Below are 23,231 nucleotides of genomic sequence, written 5' to 3' on the forward strand. Positions count from 1 at the left end.
TTTTATTTATAGGGAAATTAATATCTTAATATAATTATATTGCACCCTCAATTTAGATTGTTGTTACCCGGTAATAGTAAAGTGGTTATATTTCATTGTATATATTTGCACAATTTAATACAGATTGAAATAAAGGTTTGACTATGTAATATATGGACAAATAACCTACAGTAAGATCTATTCTTGGATACTTATTTACATGTATATTGTTTTTCTTTACAGCTCTTAGGGCAGGGGTGTCAAACTCATTCTAGATCGGGGGCCACAAAGAAAAATCTACTCCCAGGTGGGCCGGAGTGGTAAAATCACGGCACGATAACTTAAAAATAAAGACAACTTCAGGTTGTTTTCTTTGTTTAAAAATAGAACAAGCACATTCTGAAAATGTACAAATCATAATGTTGTTGTTTTTTTAAACTTACATGTTGCGGTTAACAGTATTCTATCTTTATTTGTCGTGATTTATACTTTCTGAATAAATTATGTGATAATGATCATCAGTCAACTCATTGGTGTTAATCTTCAATCTATCAAGATAAAACAAATATCAAAATCTAATTACAGGATGTTATTTATGTACTTTGTTTGTTTATTTTCCTCGGCTGGTGCACTAACATCACCACCAGGACCAGGTCAGTGGCCTTGTGGTTAGAGTGTCCGCCCTGAGACTGGAAGGTTGTGAGTTCAATACCGAGTCATATCAAAGACTATTAAAAAATGGGACCCATTGCCAGGGTTGGAATTGGGGGTTAAATCACCAAAACGATTCCCGAGCGCGGCACACGCTGATGCTCACTGCTCCCCTCACCTCCCAGGGGGTGAACATGGGTCAAATGCAGAGGACAAATTTCGCCACACCCAGTGTGTGTGTGACGATCAATGTTCCCTCTAATTTTTCATGTGTGTGAGCAAACGCTAAAACTCCGTGAGCATTCAGTGGAGCCCCTGTGAGCAACATCAGACGTGCACACTGTGGCTACACCAGCAGCACACCTGTCCCAAACCTGACTAAATAACAAGTTCAATCTCCATCCATCCATCCATCCATTTTCTACCGCTTGACCCTTTTGTGGTTGCGGGGGGTGCTGGAGCCTATCTCAGCTGCATTCGGGCGGAAGGCGGGGTACACCCTGGACAAGTCCCCACCTCATCGCAGGACCAACACAGATAGACATTCTCTTATTATTATAATCAAATGACAGCAGTCATTTCATTGAGGTTATTTTCTAATATAAGTGTTTAGGCCCACTTACAATGATAATAATAAAAAATATTGTTTTTCATGAACTGTGTACTTGTATTGTTTGTCTGGGTGGAGGTCCTGCTTTGGAAATAATGTGTACCCCTTTCAGATATTGCATTTAGTTCCCATTAAAACATTCACATGTTGCACAATGAGATGTAAGCAGGGGATCATGTGTACATTCCTGCAACTTCCTGTTTGTAAAAAATATATTTTTATTAGTATTTATTTAATATACTAACAGCATTTCATGATTAATATTTATAAATTAAGATTCCTAATAAATGACACTAGAATAAGCACACATTTGATTGGTAAATCATAGTGTAACAACCTGGAATGACACTTTATGTGTGGTGTTGGAGTTGTCTGACTTTTTGTGTGGCTGTAAACGCATCACTGGCTAAGTGCCATATGTGCATGTGTTGGCGCAAGTGAGAAAGAGCGAGCGGCTGCTGTTGATATAACAAAGTTGGTTTTGGTCTGGTTTGTACTGCAGAAAATGACCAGTTCTGCTAGATATAATTTTTTTTTAATAATGTTTTGGTGATGTGTTTATGGCCGACAATAAAGAGTTTTGCTCAGTAAAGTGATGGATGGAATTCATGTCCTCAAAGCGTCTCGACAGACGTTACAATATTTGAACAATGATGACGAAAACTGTTTTCTCTGTCGTGTCCGTGTCGTGTCGAAAATTGTTATGCGCTTATTTTTTTATTTGATTTTGTGCGTGGCATAGATTTGCCGTGCGCAGAGGACGCTCGAGCAGTGTGCAATTGCACAGGCGCGCACGTTAGAGGGAACGTTGGTGACGATCATTGGGACTTTAACTTTAATATAATGTGGTCCTTTTTTTTTTACATATGTAGCATAATCTACAAAGATACAAATAATTGCTATTGCGACATCTAGTGGACACATTTAAAACAGCTGTTTGTTTCAGTCAAAAATTTCGGCTCATTTTTTTACTTAGCAAACTCATCCCGCGGGCCGGATTAAACCTGTTCGCGGCCCTGATCCGGCCTGCAGGCTGTATGTTTGACACCCCTGTCTTAGAGTGTTTCCATTAGTAAGGCTGTATCAATAAAAGAATACATTGCTAAAAAGTCCAACTGTGATTTAGAGATTTAACACAAAACAACACAAAAACGAAAGCACAACTTCTAAGAAGTATGTAAACACACAGGTCAACTTTTCTATATCTAATATAATAATTACTATCACCAGTCTTACTCGCTAGCATTAGCTTATAGCTAAAGACCAACATAACTCTGCTTTCCAACCATAGGACAGGAGAAAGTGAGCATGAAGGACAGTGCTGAAAAGAAACATCGGATGATATTCACTAAATTAGAGAAAGAAATCATCAAAAACATGATAGATTTGAGCGTAGCACTGCTCATCTGCACCATGACGTACAGTATATGCGCAAATGTGTACCAGTATGACATATATATATATATATATATATATATATATATATATATATATATATATATATATATATATATATATATATATATATATACATATATATATATATATATATATATATATATATACATATATATATATATATATACATATATATATATATATATACATATACATATATATATATACATACATATACATACATATACATATATATATATACATATATACATATATATATACATATATATATATATATATATATATATATATATATATATATATATATATACATATATATATATACATATATATATATATACATATATATATATATATATATATATATATATATATATATATATATACGTATATATATATATATATATATATATATATATATATATATATATATGTATATATATATATATATGTATATATATATATATATATGTATATATATATATATGTATATATATATATATATATGTATATATATATATATATGTATATATATATATATATATATATATATATATATATATATATATATATATATATATATATATATATATATATATATATATATATATATATACATATATATATATATATATATATATATATATATACATATATATATATATATATATATATATATATATACATATATATATATATACATATATATATATATATATACATATATATATATATATATATACATATATATATATATATATATATATATATATATACATACATATATATATATATATATATATATATATATATATATATATATATATATATATATATATACATACATATATATATATATATATATATATATATATATATATATATATATATATATATATATATATATATATATATATATATATATATATATATATATATAGAACCCACAACAATTATGTATAAAATAAAATATGTTAAAAAAAATGAAGTAGAAAAAATAACATGCATCATTCAAATAGGTACAGGCAAATATTGACATGAAGTCACAGATAACTGCACTCCTAAATGTCCCAAACACGGTGCAGCATTACACCAAAGATGACAAAAGGCTCTTTAATGATCTACCTTTGAATTACTTTTCAATCGGGGTTGTTAAGATAATTTCAAAACAGCGGACATTTATCCATGAAATTATGGAAAAGCTGCTGATGGTGTGTTTGACGGAAGGTGACACCATACAGGTCCATTCTACAATGTAAATGTTTTTGTATTATTATAACAATACTTGCTAAAACTGCTGTAGTTGTTTGTACTACGTTATTTTGTATTTTTTTTCATACAATATTTCTTATCTACATTGTTTTCTTTTTGAAAGGCATGTTGCATGTTCAAATTGTGGTGTTCCTGGACATTGATTTGAGATACAAGTGTTTTTAGTTTGGAATCTTATAAGCTCGTAAACTGAGGTATTACTGTAAATGCTTAAAGTACACGTGTTGTAATTGTAATACAGTTTGCACATCAAAAAGGCTGAAATCCATCCAATGAATGTCAGTATATGCTAAGCTATCCGAATAAAGCATTTTAGCTTTGGGTTGCAGGTAACAAATAACATCTTATACAAACCCCAAAACCAGTGAAGTTGGTACATTGTGTAATTCGTAAATAAAAACACCATACAATAATTTGCAAATCCTTTTCAACCTATATTCAATTGAATAGACTGCAAAGACAAGATACTTAACGTTCGAACTGAGAAACGTTGTTTTTTGCAAATATTAGCTCATTTGGAATTTGATGCCTGCAACATGTTTCAAAAAAGGTGGCGCAAGTGGCAAAAAAGACTGAGAAAGTTGAGAAATGCTCATCAAACACTTATTTGGAACATCCCACAGGTGAACAGGCTCATTGGGAACAGGTGGGTGCCATGATTGGGTATAAAAGCAGCTTCCATGAAATGCTCAGTCATTCACAAACAAGGATGGGGCGACGGTCACCACTTTGTGAGCAAATTGTCCAACAGTTTAAGAACAACATTTCTCAACAAGCTATTGCAAGGTATTTAGGGATTTCATCATCTACGGTCCGTAATATTATCAAAAAGTTCATAGAATCTGGAGAAATCACTGCACGTAACATTGAATGCCTGTGACCTTGGATCCCTCAGGCGGCACTGCATCAAAAAGCGACATCAGTGTGTAAAGGATATCACCACATGGGCTCAGGAACACTTCAAAAAACCACTGTCAGTAACTACAGTTTGTCGCTACATCTGTAAGTGCAAGTTAAAACTCTACTATGCAAAGCCAAAGCCATTTATCAACAACACCCAGAAACATCTCATCTAAGATGGACTGATGCAAAGTGGAAAAGTATTCTGTGATCTGACGAGTCCACATTTTAAATAGTTTTTGGAAACTGTGGACGTCGTGTCCTTCGGACCAAAGAGGAAAAGAAAATTTCTGATTGTTATAGGCACAAAGTTGAAAAGCCAGCATCTGTGATGGTATGGGGGTGTATTAGTGCCCAAGACATGGGTAACTTACACATCTGTCAAAGCACCATTAATGCTGAAAGGTACCAGTGGCGTGCAGTCACTAGAGGCAGGGGAGGTACGGCCTCACCTGCCATCATGGAAAGAAAAAAAAAAGTAAAAAGAAAAAAATAATAATTAAATTGTTATATGTATCCAGTGATTATACTAAAGTTATTTTACATTTAACTTCACCAGTTTTAGATTATTTTTATTTTTATTTTCACATTTGCCGTTCAAATACTGAGAAGAGACGGTGCTCAGCAGCCAGTTGAGGCACGTCACTGCGTTGGGCCTCAACATGGATTGTGCACAATGACTCGGCTAACTGCTGGCCTGCTGTGCAGTGAGACCGTATTGCTATATGAATTATATTATACATTTCCATAGTTTAGTTAGCTGAGGTATATAATGTCCACTGTATTTTGTCAACAACTGTATGTGTGTAACGTATTTCTTGTGCTGAGCGATCATAAAACTGGAGGCTCGTCTCATAACCCCGCCTCCTGGTGCCAAGCACCTCCGCCGCAGAATGCACCGCCTGACGGGAGCACCGCGGCCACACCAACCAAAGTCCACACCCAAACCCTCCACGTGCAAGACCGAATCCACCCAAAAAAAGTCACTTAACAAGAAGCCAAAAAGTGCAAAAACAACAATGCTCGCGCTGGAGAAGCCGCGAACGACCGCAGGGACACAACATTAGGTACACCTGCAGACTGCATCACAGATCATTCACAACTCTTCCAACACGAACACAACTGTTCCCGCACTTATAAGTAAAGGTAAGACCATAATAACGTTTTTTTTTTTTTTATCAAATGTGCTTTTTTGTGTGCTACAGTTTGTAAGTGTAACATTAAAGTTAAAGTTAAGTATACCAATGATTGTCACACACACACTAGATGTGGTGAAATTTGTCCTCTGCATTTGACCATCCCCTTGTTCACCCCCTGGGAGGTGAGGGGAGCAGTGGGCAGCAGCGGCGCCGTGCCTGGGAATAATTTTTGGTGATTCAACCCCCAATTCCAACCCTTGATGCTGAGTGCCAAGCAGGGAAGAATGCTGGTATGAGCTTTTAAACATAACCCGTTAACTGCTGCCAATCAAATGGTGAATAAGATACTCTTTGGGGTTCATAAGTTTGTAAATCTGACTGTGATGAAGTCAGTGCCTCACCAGACATTAACCTCATCGCACGCCACTGAAAGGTACATACACTACCGTTCAAAAGTTTGGGGTCACATTGAAATGTCCTTATTTTTGAAGGAAAAGCATTGTACTTTTCAATGAAGATAACTTTAAACTAGTCTTAACTTTAAAGAAATACACTCTATACATTGCTAATGTGGTAAATGACTATTCTAGCTGCAGATGTCTGCTTTTTGGTGCAATATCTACATACAGTAGGTGTATAGAGGCCCATTTCCAGCAACTATCACTCCAGTGTTCTAATGGTACAATGTGTTTGCTCATTGGCTCAGAAGGCTAATTGATTATTAGAAAACCCTTGTGCAATCATGTTCACACATCTGAAAACCGTTTAGCTCGTTACAGAAGCTACAAAACTGACCTTCCTTTGAGCAGATTGAGTTTCTGGAGCATCACATTTGTGGGGTCAATTAAACGCTCAAAATGGCTAGAAAAAGAGAACTTTCATCTGAAACTCGACAGTCTATTCTTGTTCTTAGAAATGAAGGCTATTCCACAAAATTGTTTGGGTGACCCCAAACTTTTGAACGGTAGTGTACAGGTTTTGCGGCAACATATGTTGCCATCCAAGCAATGTTATCATGGACGCCCCTGTGTGGCGCATTATGAAGCATAAAATACCACAATGGAGACCCCGGACTGTTGAACAACTTAAGCTGTACATCAAGCAAGAATGGGAAAGAATTCCACCTGAAATGTTTCAAAAATTGGTCTCCTCAGTTCCCAAACGTTTACTGAGTGTTGTTAAAAGGAAAGGCCATGTAACACAGTGGTAAAAATGTCCCTTTGCCAACATTTTTGCAATGTGTTTCTGCCATTAAATTCCAAGTTAATGATTATTTGCAAAAAAAATTAAAAATTACGTTTCTCAGTTCGAACATTAAATATCTTGTCTTTGCAGTCTTTTCAATTGAATATAAGTTGAAAAGGATTTCCAAATCATTGTATTCTTTTTTTATTTACGAATTACACAACGTGCCAACTTCACTGGTTTTGGGTTTTGTAATATCTTATTAATTGTAGTAATTTTTAGAATGTGCGACTAAAAGAAAAAACAAACCACAGGTTGAAAATAACCGCTGGGCCGCACCTTTGACACAACAACAGTATACAACAACTAGACTCTTTATGTACACATGCACAAACACAATTCTAAAGTATTGTGTCTCTAATAGTTGGGTATGGTTGATTTCCTGCGGTATTCACCTCATTTCATCATTATGTAACAGTAATGGAAAAGGAAGCTGTAAAATTTAAGATGACATAACAGTGAGGCCAGCCTCTAAAACTAAGCACACACTCATGAATAAGTGATCACACTTGAGTGAAGAGATTACATCAAATCAAATGATGCCGTCTTCTATAAGATTGCTGGATGGCCAACAGAACCTCTTTAAACATATATTTGCTATGTACTGTGTATAGATCATTACAAATATACTCCAAAAGTGCTGCCCATTGGCTTTTTGGTTTGTTGTCCCCGGGTACCTTTTAGTGGAGCAGCCCACTCAGCTCAGGTTTATTTAAAGCTCTTCCTTGTATATTTAATGAATGGCTGCCATAGTCAGTGTCAGTGCACACAGAGGCCAATGTTTCATGTGTTTAAGGGAGGAAATAGAAATGTTATTACCAGAAATACAAATCTAATCTGAAGTGATTGATGCAATAGGAGGAAGAACTAAAGAAAAGGCAGGTATGTGATTTTTTTAATGCCCAAATGTGAAAATGAAATCAAAATAACATCGTATAGTTATATTTAGTAGGAGCTAAATCAGGGGTGTCAAACTCGTTTTCATTGAGGGCCGCTTGTAACAGTGAATAAGATATAAATATATATTGCCTCCATACACAATTATTATATATATTTTTACATACACTGTAAAATAACAAACTGTAGATTTTACAGTTAAAAAAAAACCTGACAGTTCATTGACCAAAATGTTATCGCCACTTCATGTAATGTTGCTCACCTGACATGTACACTGTGTATATGTACATTATTTATCAATTTTTTTAACGTAATTTTTTATATACACTACCGTTCAAAAGTTTGGGGTCACCCAAACAATTTTGTGGAATAGCCTTCATTTCTAAGAACAAGAATAGACTGTCGTGTTTCAGATGAAAGTTCTCTTTTTCTGGCCATTTTGAGCGTTTAATTGACCCCACAAATGTGATGCTCCAGAAACTCAATCTGCTCAAAGGAAGGTCAGTTTTGTAGCTTCTGTAACGAGCTAAACTGTTTTCAGATGTGTGAACATGATTGCACAACGGTTTTCTAATCATCAATTAGCCTTCTGAGCCAATTATCAAACACATTGTACCATTAGAACACTGGAGTGATAGTTGCTGGAAATGGGCCTCTATACACCTATGTAGCTATTGCACCAAAAACCAGACATTTGCAGCTAGAATAGTCATTTACCACATTAGCAATGTATAGAGTGTATTTCTTTAAAGTTAAGACTAGTTTAAAGTTATCTTCATTGAAAAGTACAGTGCTTTTCCTTCAAAAATAAGGACATTTCAATGTGACCCCAAACTTTTGAACGGTAGTGTACATGTTACAGGTTATATATCTTTTATTATTGAACACATCAAATGTGATGAATATTTCATGTACCACAATGGAAACGAGCCTTTTGGCTTTTTGTGCCATCCATTTGCCTTTTTAAAGCATTACATGGATTCAATTCTTTAAGATGTCAATAAACTTCTCAATCAATCAATCAATCAATTGCCTGCCACATCATTAAAGTGACCCGCCACGTCATTAAAGTGACCCGCCACATCTGACAGTGGTTTTCTGAAGTATTCCTGAGTCCATGTGGTGATATCCTTTACACACTGATGTCGGTTTTTGATGCAGTACCTTTTGATGATATTACGGACCGTAGATGGTGAAATCCCTAAATTCCTTGCAATAGCTCCTTGAGAAATGTTGTTCTTAAACAATTTGCTCACGCATTTGTTGACAAAGTGGTGACCCTCGCCCCATCCTTGTTTGTGAATGGCTGAGCATTTCATGGAAGCTGCTTTTATACCCAATCATGGCACCCACCTGTTCCCAATTAGCCTGTTCACCTGTGGTGTGTTCCAAATAAGTGTTTGATGAGCATTCCTCAACTTTCTCAGTCTTTTTTGCCACCTGTGCCAGCTTTTTTGAAACATGTTGCAGGCATCAAATTCCAAATGAGCTGATATTTGCAAAAAATAATGTTTTCCAGTTCGAATGTTAAGAATCTTGTCTTTGCAGTCTATTCAATTGAATATTGGTTGAAAAGGATTTGTAAATCATTGTATTCTGTTTTTATTTACGATTTACACAACGTGCCAACTTCACTGGTTTTGGGTTTTGTAAATGATGTGTAATGTAGTAACAGGCACAATAATAATAAGTATAATTTACGTATTTTGGTCATTTTAAGCACACGACGCATCACAACATTCCCTTTTCTCTTCAACAACAACAAACCTACTACTCACGGCAGACTTTGTGAGAGACAAAAAAGACTACTTTGGGACAAATGATGATCCAGAGCCTTATATTTTTGAGCCTGAATATAAGGAGGATGAGCTACAAGTTTTAAAAGCTGTGTGCTAAACAGATTCAGCTTTGGTGAAACATTAAGCATAATGTAGCAGCATTGCTAAGTGCTAAATAGGAAATACAAACTATGAACACAATAACTCACTGTACAATGTACATTCTCAGTGGGAAGCCGACTGATGGGATGTTTATATCTTCCCATTTGATGAAGAATTAATCATAATCCTTGCGAAGGGTTAAAAAAAAAAAGTTGCCGCTAACAAGCCTCTTTTCGTGTCTTTTTCGCCATCTCCGGGTTTAAGTTGAATGTCAAAGATTACTAACTTCTCGGTTTATGACAACAACCTTCTACTATCTAGGTGAGAGGCATGATATATTATCTAGAATTAACTTTCGCCAACTTACAGGCCTTCGAAGCAGTTGCAGCTCACCGGCTCAGTGTGTCAATCAGCATCAAGGGTTGGAATTGGGGGTTAAATCACCAAAAATGATTCCCGAGCGCGGCCACCGCTGCTGCTCACTGCTCCCCTCACCTCCCAAGGGGTGGAACAAGGGGATGGGTCAAATGCAGAGGGTAATTTCACCACACCCAGTGTGTGTGTGACTATCAGTGGTACTTTAACTTAATATAGCAGCATAAGATATTTAGCGAGGCTGACCATATTCTGAAATCCCAAAAAGAGGACACACATATGCGTGCCAAGGCCGGGACTAGGTGAAAATTTGCCAATGATACTCGAACTTGCTTTATAAATAATATATTTATTTAAATAAAGCATTTTTTCTCCTCTGTTGACAGCAGTGTTGGCGCTAGGAATTTTCAAAATGGGGTCCCAGAGACCCCATCAAGTCATAAAAATGGGGTCCTACAGTACATTTTTGGGGTCCCACTTTTTTGCAAGCGTTTTGAAAACAAAAGATAAATGTATGCATTATCCTGTTATATCTCACATGCTATATTGTGTTTTGGAAAAAGGTTGTCATAAACGTTAGTTAATTCATTAAAAGAAATAATACAAAAAAGAAAACTAGTTTGTACACATATGTAAATTTATTCAGTTATAAACATTCATTCACTTTCTTCTTTCCTTCATGGATCTAAACTTTACCGCTGCTGGTAGGTTTTTCTATGTTTTTATTTAATAAGTTGTAGGTGTATTTATTTCAGTATAAAAGTGTAAAAAGTGTTTTGCTTGGGTCATGAAATGATGATTATGGTGTGCCAGGGCATACATACATTTTATATTTAACGTTTAAATCTCTGGAGTCTACATCAAGTTCAGATCTATCCCTCATTTCAAAATGTTTTTGTTTTTTTATGTTGTTTTTTTATGTATATATTTGTACCATGAATTGATTAACGTGGACCATCGACCCCAAAAGGGACAAGCGGTAGAAAATGGATGGATGGATGTACTGTACTGTGCAATCTACTAATAAAAGTTTCAATCAATCAATCAATCCACTCCCTCGCTCTCTCTGTCTCTGGCCCTCCCTCACGAATGCTGCTGCATGCGCACTCCTTCACAATTTGTTTTGTTTTTAACCCCTTCTTAACCCTGGACGTACATTAAAAATACACGCAACCCTAATTCAAAATGTCGGACATTTGAGGCATTTAAGAAACCCCGCCCGGACAGCCCTGCAAAAGAGGACATGTCCGGGGAAAAGAGGACGTATGGTCAGTCTAATTTAGCGCTCTGTGATCAAAGCACTGCTAAAAATAGCGTTAGCAGTTATAATAACAATATCGCTCATACGTGGTTAATATTAAGGTCCTGAAATGTAAGTGTTGTTGGCGCTTTTTGGATGGTTGTTTAGAGGGCTTTAGCTGCATTGTTAGCCGCTTTGTATTTGCCGTATATTAAAAGTTAAAATGTACATAAAAAAAAGAATATTTTTTTACATAAGGATTGTGAATGATAGACAAAATTCCAAAAACAAGTGCAGTTCCCCTTTAAATACGTTGCAGACAAAGACTATGCGATATTAAATCTGTCAGTCTTGTGTGGTCAAACCTGAAAATAACGTTATTCCAGTGCCATCCTTGCATGTACCTACACGACACCTACTCACAGACACACAACTGCGAGCATGAAATGGACAATAAACAGAGGCCGAGGCAATGCTGAGCCCGTCAGGCATGTCTGACCTCATCTATTCACCATGGCTGCATTCATACAACAAGGCAGACTGTGTGTGCCTGCATTGTCAACCACTACGTCTAAACGTCCTGCGGCTTCAAACAATGCAGCTCAAGTGCGTGCATGATATGATAGCCGGGCTCCGCCCCCTTTTCAGCCGACACCAACACACATACATCGCACTCCCATGCCTCGGGTAATGCCCACCACGCCAGCCTGTCACTAGTGCCTTTGTGTCGGTCGTGTTAAAAGCCTGACCTATAGGGACAGTCTGGACACATGGAGGGTTCACCACAAGTGTGTGTGTGTGTGTGTGTGTGTGTGTGTGTGTGTGTGTGTGTGTGTGTGTGTGTGTGTGTGTGTGTGTGTGTGTGTGTGTGTGTGTGTGTGTGTGTGTGTGTGTGTGTGTGTGTGTGTGTGTGTGTTCGGGTGTGTTCTCGTATTTCTAACCTTCTTGAGACACCAACAAGGAAAAGTACCTTCCATGTGAGGGCCAATACGGAAAACCATTGCATCTAATAGAGAATGTCTCATTTGCACCCCTGGTGGTGAAATCTATCAAAATTAGGGTGGTCCCAAAAAGGAGGGATTTTTCAAATTGACTCTGTGTCGGTTTTAAAAGTGCTCCCCCTCTGGTCAACATATGAAATAACAAGTGTGTGTAAGAAATTGAAATGCGCCCCCTTTGGCCTAAATTAATTTAAAAATATATATATATAAATAAATAAAATGTACACTACCGTTCAAAAGTTTGGGGTCACCCAAACAATTTTGTGGAATAGCCTTCATTTCTAAGAACAAGAATAGACTGTCGAGTTTCAGATGAAAGTTCTCTTTTTCTGGCCATTTTGAGCGTTTAATTGACCCCACAAATGTGATGCTCCAGAAACTCAATCTGCTCAAAGGAAGGTCAGTTTTGTAGCTTCTGTAACAAGCTAAACTGTTTTCAGATGTGTGAACATGATTGCACAAGGGTTTTCTAATCATCAATTAGCCTTCTGAGCCAATGAGCAAACACATTGTACCATTAGAACACTGGAGTGATAGTTGCTGGAAATGGGCCTCTATACACCTATGTAGATATTGCACCAAAAACCAGACATTTGCAGCTAGAATAGTCATTTACCACATTAGCAATGTATAGAGCAGGGGTCACCAACGCGGTGCCCGCGGGCACCAGGTAGCCCATTAGGACCAGATGAGTAGCCCACTGGCCTGTTCTAAAAATAGCTCAAATAGCAGCACTTACCAGTGAGCTGCCTCTATTTTTTAAATTGTATTTATTTACTAGCAAGCTGGTCTCGCTTTGCTCGACATTTTTAATTCTAAGAGAGACAAAACTCAAATGGAATTTGAAAATCCAAGAAAATATTTTAAAGACTTGGTCTTCACTAACTGATAAAGAAACAGATAACAGATTTGGTATCCAGTTCAAAGTGTGACATGATTTAAAAATTTGAGAGTTGACTTTTGTATTTTACATGAGTTATTATTTGTACAAACATGGTGCAAAGTAATTCATGATTTGTTAAAAAATGTTAGTGGCTAGCTAGTTAAAATGGGATATTGTGATTTCACAAGACTGTGAAAAATGTGCACTTAGAGAAAATATAAAAATAAAGTGTTGCATATTGATATTTATCTGTTTCTATATATATTTATTGTGAGAAATCATTAAGATGATCAGTGTTTCCACAAAGATAAATATCATTAATTATTAATAATAACATAGAGTTAAAGGTAAATTGAGCAAATTGGCTATTTCTGGCAATTTATTTAAGTGTGTATCAAACTGGTAGCCCTTCGCATTAATCAGTACCCAAGAAGTAGCTCTTGGTTTCAAAAAGGTTGGTGACCCCTGGTATAGAGTGTATTTCTTTAAAGTTAAGACTAGTTTAAAGTTATCTTCATTGAAAAGTACAGTGCTTTTCCTTCAAAAATAAGGACATTTCAATGTGACCCCAAACTTTTGAACGGTAGTGTATATATAAACATACTGTAATAACGAAGTAAATAATGAAGATTAAAAACCAATGACAAACAAAAAAATAAAAATACATTAACTAAAAGCAGTCTTTCTCACAATGTGTCGACTTTTTACTTATAAAATTGGGAACAATTTCTCATATTCTCTCTGTTTCTGTAGTATTGCAATATTTTCCCCTAAAATTATTACTTTATGTAAAACGGTTACTTTTTAATGCAAAATGGTGACATTTGTCATATAAAATTCTGACTTCTATCACAATATAGCCAATGTTTTTGTTGTTCTTGTAAAACAGTGACATTTTTTGAGTAAAATGATGACTTTTGTCATAATTTTGCAAAGTAAAATTCCGATTATTATTGTAATATTGCCAACATATTTAAGTTTTCTTATAAAATTCTGACTTTTGTCCAGTAGAATTACGACTCTTTTCATGAAATTGCCAACATTTTAAGCTTTTCTTGTAAAATTGCGACTGTTATTGAGTAAAATCCCAACTTTTATCATAATATTACACAAATATAAAATTTTTCTTGTAAAATTTTGACTTGCGTTCAGTAAAATTACGACTTGTATTATAATTTTACCATGAATTGATTAACGTGGACCCCGACTTAAACAAGTTGAAAAACTTATTCGGGTCTTACCATTTAGTGGTCAATTGTACGGAATATGTACTGTACTGTGCAATCTACTAATAAAAGTCTCAATCAATCAATACTGCCAAAATTCTAAGTTTTTCTTGTGAAATTGTGACCTTTTTCTTGTGAAATCCCAACTCATTTTTCACAACAAGCTTTTTTATATTTGCATAGTATGTATATATTATTAATGTTGTAAATACAAATCTTTATATATCTAGAAAGGGTGGTCCTAAAGAGGTAGGCATTTTCCAGAGGTCTCAAGAAGGTAACACATACAAGAATGTGTGTTTGTGTGTGCACGTTCTAATTGAGGCCATCTTAGAAGCTGGACTTTGATCTGTCAACATGAGGAAGAGCGTGTGTTCAGTTCAAGTAAAGACAACACAAACGCACACACCAATACAATTTGTTATAAAGTCCTAAAGTGGTACCTCGGGTTTTCTACAAGCTTTGATACAGATTTTTTTCCGGAAGTTATTTGTGCACCTAAATGTAGATCTGTGACAAAATGTAATATTGTCCCCCCTTGATCCAAGCCTCACGCCTTTACTAAAAAAACAATTAACATGGTCAACAAATTAAAGAAACCATTATTCAATTAACTTAAAAAAAATATTGGTATAGGGTTGTACAGTATACCGGTATTAGTATAGTACCGCGATACTAATTAATCATAATCGGTACTATACCGCCTCTGAAAAGTACCAGCCCGCCATCCCCCCCGCGACCTCGTTGTCGTCACGTTGTGTCATTATTGGTTTACGAGCAGACAAGCATGATTGGCAGCATACAATTACGAAGTACTTACAAGCAGACACAGTGTGTAGACAGAAAAGGGAGAACTGACGCATTTTGGCTTAAAAACTGACAATACAGGTGAAGTTATAACACTGAAACGCCCTCAGAAAGAGGTGCTTTAAGATATGGCTAGCTAGCTAGCGGCTAACGTCCTGCCCCAGTCGGCAGTGTTTTAGCTACTTCTAAATCACTAATCCTTGTCGCCATGGCGACAAATAAAGTATGTTTCTTACAAGTATCATCCCTGCAGGACGAGGAATAGCTAAACATGCTTCACTACACACCGTAGCTCACCGGCATCAAAATGTAAACAAACGCCATCTACACCTGACATCCACTGTAATGATACCAAGTACAATAGTGTATCTAGTCGATACTACTATGATTATGATATTTTTTGGCATCACAACATCTTCTTTCGTTTTTTTTTAATGTATATTATGTTTATAAACTCAGGAAATATGTCCCTGGACACATGAGGACTTTGAATATGACCAAGGGCAGCACGGTGGAACAGGGGATAGTGAGTGTGCCTCACAATACGAAGGTCTTGGGTTCGATCCTGGGCTCGGGATCTTTCTGTGTGGAGTTTGCATGTTCTCCCCGTGACTGTGTGGGTTCCCTCCGGGTACTCCGACTTCCTCCCACCTCCAAAGACATGCACCTGGGGATAGGTTGATTGGCAACACTAGTTGGCCCTAGTGTGTGACTGTGAGTGTGAATGTTGTCTGTCTATCTGTGTTGGCCATGCGATGAGGTGGCGACTTGTCCAGGGTGTACCCCGCCTTCCGCCCGAATGCAGCTGAGAGTCTAAGTCTAAAATGGATGGATGGATGGATGGATGGATGGATGGATGGATGGATGGATGAACATAAACAATGTATGATCCTGTAACTACTTGGTATCGGATTGATACCCAAATTTGTGGTATCATCCAAAACTAATGTAAAGTATCAAACAACAGAAGAATAAGTGATTATTACATTTTAACAGAAGTGTAGATAGAACATGTTAAAAGAAAAAGTAAGCAGATATTAACATTAAATGAACAAGAAGATTAATAATTCATTTCCTACCACTTGTCCTTAATAATTTTGACAAAATAATAGAATGATAAATGACACAATATGTTACTGCATACGTCAGCAGCCTAAATTAGGAACCTTTGTTTGTTTACTTACTACTAAAAGACAAGTTGTCTTGTATGTTCACTATTTTATTTAAGGACTAAATTGTAATAAGAAACATATGTTTAACGTACCCTAAGATTGTTTGTTAAAATAAAGCAAATAATGCAATTTTTTGTGGTCCCTTTTATTTAGAAAGGTATCGAAAAGTACCAAAATAATTTTGGTACCTGTACCAAAATATTGGTATTGGGACAACACTATATTGGTATCAGTATCACAAATACGGGTCTTGTATTAACTCCGTATAAAATCCATACCAAAATGCTGTATTGGCCAACCCCAATAAGACAACACAGAACCATACAAAATAGATGATTGACTGAAAGACTACTAAAACGTGGTAGGGAAAAACATATTAATTTGACTTTTGACCCCAACTTGTCAGGTATTCAAATCGGTCGATGGGTGTGAAAACCGACACTTTTCTTCAAATGTGTAGGAGCCTGAGTCAGATTTCCATGCAATTCAGTAAGTAGAAAAGCACTCGTAGAGCACAGACCTCCGCCAGGCCCTATCTCCCAATAGTAAATATTAAATAAACAGTGAACCCTCTTGTCAGTCATTCACTGTCTCGTGTCTCTGGAAGCACTCCCGCTAGCATATATGGATCACCCTCAAAATCTAAGAATTGGTTCCTTATCCCATTTTTGACACTTCCTGAAAGTCTAATCAAAATATGCCAATAACTTGTTGAGCTATCCATAGCGGAAGGAAATGAACGGAGTGAACCCTCTTGTCAGTTATCCATTGTCAATTGGCCCTTTTCCCCTGCAGGAACTTTTTCAGGAACTTCCCCATTTACCCGGGTAAATAAAGTTCCCCCTGTGTTTCCACCAAAAACAACTCGGGTAGATTTAGTTCTTCAGGAACCTTTCGGAGTTCCTCCTAGCTAGGTGGGACGTTTCAAAGTTACCCTGAACCTTTTCGGGGGAGGGCTTAGGTTTCGTACGCTGATTGGTTGAACACCGTTGGGGGCGTTCCTAAAACTTATTTTTCCAAACACACGACCGCCATTGCAGAGTATGCTATAACGACTTCTTTATTTATTATTTCTTGAGTATTTCTATTACAACAAACTTGACAACGACGAGAAATAAGAACGAAAGGAACTTTCTACTTGCAGGAACTTTTGTGGGGCATCTTTGTCCTGAAGAACGCTGATCAGTGGACCTATTTTGGAATGTTTTTACTCAACCGTCATCTTTAAACTCTATCCGTGCAGTTTAATGTTGTGTATTATTTTTACAAACCTAATTTCGTTAAAGCTACGAGAAGTGGACGGACTCTTTTAAACGTATTTACAGAGGAGTATGAAGCCGGACTCGAAGCAACGACCCCAGCTGCTTACTACTCCGACTTTGTTGGAAAAATTTGGAAAAAAAGGGAGGCGACACACGAGTGGAACGAAGGTAAATAACGTAAAAAATTACCTATTTACTTTATTACATGTTGAAAAAGTAGTCAGTAACACTCCATTTGTGTAGTTATTAGCCTTAACCAGAGTGAACAGAATGCTAATGCTAACAAGCTAACTCTAAAGCCGATGTGTTCGTGTTGTCGGCGTGAGATAAACACTGACTATTATTATTTATAAAATGTTATGTACAGCTAAATGGACCAAAAGGAATTGCCTGATCTTCATGAATTCATCATTTACTGAGAGGACAACTTTCTGACAGTTGGACATTGCAGACAAAAGCCTGACTTTTTTTATAAACAATTCGGTAGACTTTATTTTATAAATCATATCGTTTTGTATATTATTACTTTGTATTTCATTTACTTACTTTTTTGTAAAAAAAAAAACTGTTACCTAAAATTGTCTGTTTATTTACATGGTGTCAGTGTAGAAATATAGCAAACATAATCAGCCAGATTTGTATAAACTAGCCTGAACTGTGAAATGCGGTGGAAACACAAACCACACACTTCTACAGGAACCTAAAGTTTCCGCAACTAGAAGTTTCTGAACTTTTGGTTGAAAGGGGCTTTTTGTGTCTGTGGGTGGCGGCGCGGACTCTAGTATAAATTATTTAGCTCACTCTTTAAAATTGTAACACTCCCAGTTTTGACATTTCCTAAAAGTTTCATCAATATATGGTCAAAACTTTTTGAGCTATCTATGGCGAAAGAAACTTCTTGAACCCTCTTGTCAGTTATCCACTGTCTTTGTGTCTGTGGGTGGAGGCAGGGTCGCTTGTATAAATAAGTCGGATAACCCTCAAAATCGTAACGCTTGTTCTTTTTCCCCTTTCTGACATTTCCTGAAAGTTTCATTCAAATATGCCCATAACTTTTAACTGCTAACATATAAACAAACACACCCCAACAATTGCATTACCTCTTGGCAAAGTTTAGAATAGCAACATAAAAGTAAATCTGTACTGTACAACTCTTTATGATATGGTAGACGTCATAAAGTACATCAGCTGGTGTGTGGTCGACCGCTTTTGTCGACATTAAACATGTAAATTCTGTAGAAAACGGCCACGTTTTTGTCGACATGTGTTGCATTTACTTCATAACCATTGCTCGCGGGTTTATTGCAAAGATTTGCGGTTATGTCAACGTCCTCCTTCGGAAAGGGCGAGTAAATGTGCAAGCTGTTGCTAGTTTTGCTTATGTTGACAACCGCTTATGTTGATGTGAGTCAGCCAATCTAAGAGGATGTCGACTTAAACGGGTTCAGAGCTGAGGCAAGTGAATGAGCATCCCAATAATACTAATAGGGGCGGTATAGCTCGGTTGGTAGAGTGGCCGTGCCAGCAACTTGAGGGTTCCAGGTTCGATCCCCGCTTCCGCCACCCTAGCCACTGCCGTTGTGTCCTTGGGCAAGACACTTTACCCACCTGCTCCCAGTGCCACCCACACTGGTTTAAATCAATCAATCAATCAATGTTTATTTATATAGCCCTAAATCACAAGTGTCTCAAAGGGCTGTACAAGCCACAACGACATCCTCGGTACAGAGCCCACATACGGGCAAGGAAAACTCACCCCAGTGGGACGTCAATGTGAATGACTATGAGAAACCTTGGAGAGGACCGCATATGTGGGTAACCCCCCCCCCCCCCCCCCCCTCTAGGGGAGACCGAAAGCAATGGATGTCGAGTGGGTCTGACATAATATTGTGAAAGTCCAACACATCAGCGAAAGTCCAGTCCATAGTGGGGCCAGCAGGAACCATCCCGAGTGGAGACGGGTCAGCAGCGTAGAGATGTCCCCATCTGATGGACAGGCTAGCGGTCCACCCCGGGTTGGGAGCAGAGTAGAAAAGAAAAGAAAAGAAACGGCAGATCAACTGGTCTAAAAAGGGAGTCTATTTAAAGGCTAGAGTATACAAATGAGTTTTAAGATGAGACTTAAATGCTTCTACTGAGGTAGCATCTCTAACTTTTACCGGGAGGGCATTCCATAGTATTGGAGCCCGAATAGAAAACGCTCTATAGCCCGCAGACTTTTTTTGGGCTCTGGGAATCACTAATAAGCCGGAGTTCTTTGAACGCAGATTTTTTGCCGGGACATATGGTACAATACAATCGTCAAGATAGGCAGGAGCTTGACCGTGTAGTATTTTATACGTACGTAGTAAAACCTTAAAGTCGCATCTTAAGTGCACAGGAAGCCAGTGCAAGTGAGCCAGTATAGGCGTAATATGATCAAACTTTCTTGTTTTTGTCAAAAGTCTAGCAGCCGCATTTTGTACCATCTGTAATCTTTTAATGCTAGACATAGGGAGACCCGAAAATAAAACGTTACAGTAATCGAGACGAGATGTAACGAACGCATGGATAATGATCTCAGCATCGCTTGTGGACAAAATGGAACGAATTTTAGCGATATTACGGAGATGAAAGAAGGCCGTTTTGGTAACACTCTTAATGTGTGACTCAAACGAGAGAGTTGGGTCGAAGATAATACCCAGATTCTTTACCGAGTCGCCTTGTTTAATTGTTTGGTTGTCAAATGTTAAGGTGGTATTATTAAATAGATGTCGGTGTTGAGCAGGACCGATAATCAGCATTTCCGTTTTCTTAGCGTTGAGTTGCAAAAAGTTAGCGGACATCCATTGTTTAATTTCATTAAGACACGCCTCCAGCTGACTACAATCCGGCGTGTTGGTCAGCTTTAGGGGCATGTAGAGTTGGGTGTCATCAGCATAACAGTGAAAGCTAACACCGTATTTGCGTATGATGTCACCTAGCGGCAGCATGTAAATACTAAAGAGTGCAGGGCCAAGAACCGAACCCTGGGGAACTCCGCACGTTACCTTAACATAGTCCGAGGTCACATTGTTATGGGAGACACACTGCATCCTGTCAGTAAGATAAGAGTTAAACCAAGACAAGGCTAAGTCTGTCATCCCAATACGCGTTTTGATACGCTCTAATAAAATATTATGATCAACAGTATCGAAAGCGGCGCTAAGATCAAGAAGCAGCAACATAGATGAAGCATCAGAATCCATCGTTAGCAATAGATCATTAGTCATTTTTGCGAGGGCTGTCTCCGTAGAGTGATTTCAATCAATCAATCAATCAATGTTTATTTATATAGCCCTAAATCACAAGTGTCTCAAAGGGCTGTACAAGCCACAACGACATCCTCGGTACAGAGCCCACATACGGGCAAGGAAAAACTCACCCCAGTGGGACGTCGGTGAATGACTATGAGAAACCTTGGAGAGGACCGCATATGTGGGTAACCCCCCCCCTCTAGGGGAGACCGAAAGCAACGGATGTCGAGTGGGTCTGACATAACATTGTGAAAGTCCAGTCCACAGTGGATCCAACACATCAGCGGGAGTCCAGTCCACAGCGGGGCCAACAGGAAACCATCCCGAGCGGAGACGGGTCAGCAGCGCAGAGATGTCCCCAACCGATGCACAGGCTAGTGGTCCACCCGGGGTCCCGGCTCTGGACAGCCAGCACTTCATCCATGGCCACCGGACCTATGCGACTCCCCCTCGCAAGGGACAGGGGAGAAGAGGAGAGAAGAAAAGAAACGGCAGATCAACTGGTCTAAAAAAGGGGGGGTCTATTTAAAGGCTAGATTATACAAATGAGTTTTAAGATGGGACTTAAATGCTTCTACTGAGGTAGCATCTCTAACTGTTACCGGGAGGGCATTCCAGAGTACTGGAGCCCGAATAGAAAACGCTCTATAGCCCGCAGACTTTTTTTTGGCTCTGGGAATCACTAATAAGCCGGAGTTCTTTGAACGCAGATTTCTTGTCGGGACATATGGTACAATACAATCGGCGAGATAGGCTGGAGCTAAACCGTGTAATATTTTATACGTAAGTAGTAAAACCTTAAAGTCGCATCTTAAGTGCACAGGAAGCCAGTGCAAGTGAGCCAGTATAGGCGTAATATGATCAAACTTTCTTGTTTTTGTCAAAAGCCTTGCAGCCGCATTTTGTACCAACTGTAATCTTTTAATGCTAGACATAGGGAGGCCCGAAAATAATACGTTACAGTAATCGAGACGAGACGTAACGAACGCATGAATAATGATCTCAGCGTCGCTAGTGGACAAGATGGAACGAATTTTAGCGATATTACGGAGATGAAAGAAGGCCGTTTTAGTAACACTCTTAATGTGTGACTCAAACGAGAGAGTTGGGTCGAAGATAATACCCAGATTCTTTACCGAGTCTCCTTGTTTAATTGTTTGGTTGTCAAATGTTAAGGTGGTATTATTAAATAGATGTTGGTGTCTAGCAGGACCGATAATCAGCATTTCCGTTTTCTTAGCGTTGAGTTGCAAAAAGTTAGCGGACATCCATTGTTTAATTTCATTAAGACACGCCTCCAGCTGACTACAGTCCGGCGTGTTGGTCAGCTTTAGGGGCATGTAGAGTTGAGTGTCATCAGCATAACAGTGAAAGCTAACACCGTACTTGCGTATGATGTCACCCAGCGGCAGCATGTAAATACTAAAGAGTGCAGGGCCAAGAACCGAACCCTGGGGAACTCCGCACGTTACCTTGACATAGTCCGAGGTCACATTGTTATGGGAGACGCACTGCATCCTGTCAGTAAGATAAGAGTTAAACCAAGACAAGGCTAAGTCTGACATACCAATACGTGTTTTGATACGCTCTAATAAAATATTATGATCGACGGTATCGAAAGCGGCGCTAAGATCAAGAAGCAGCAACATAGATGACGCATCAGAATCCATCGTTAGCAATAGATCATTAGTCATTTTTGCGAGGGCTGTCTCCGTAGAGTGATTTGCCCTGAAACCGGACTGAAAAGGTTCACAGAGATTGTTAGACGCTAAGTGTTCATTTAGCTGCTGTGCTACAATTTTTTTGAGGATTTTCGAGATAAACGGAAGGTGGGACACCGGCCGGTAGTTTACCAGGAGATCAGGATCGAGGTTAGGTCTTTTGAGTAGAGGATGAATAACCGCTTTTTTGAATGCTAGGGGAACAGTGCCAGAGGAAAGTGATAAGTTTATAATATTTAACACTGATGGACCTAATAATACAAAAAGCTCCTTGATA

General features: G+C 37.8%; 1 protein-coding gene across 3 annotated transcripts in view; it reads right to left on the reverse strand.

The window, feature by feature from the left end:
• LOC133663883 (sphingosine-1-phosphate phosphatase 2-like) overlaps positions 1–23,231 on the reverse strand; it is a 56,028-nt gene that overhangs the window by 14,337 nt on the left and 18,460 nt on the right. The gene's annotated exons all lie outside the window — the stretch shown is intronic.

The sequence above is a fragment of the Entelurus aequoreus genome, linkage group LG13 (assembly GCF_033978785.1).
Source record: "Entelurus aequoreus isolate RoL-2023_Sb linkage group LG13, RoL_Eaeq_v1.1, whole genome shotgun sequence".
Classification (NCBI taxonomy): Eukaryota; Metazoa; Chordata; class Actinopteri; order Syngnathiformes; family Syngnathidae; genus Entelurus; species Entelurus aequoreus.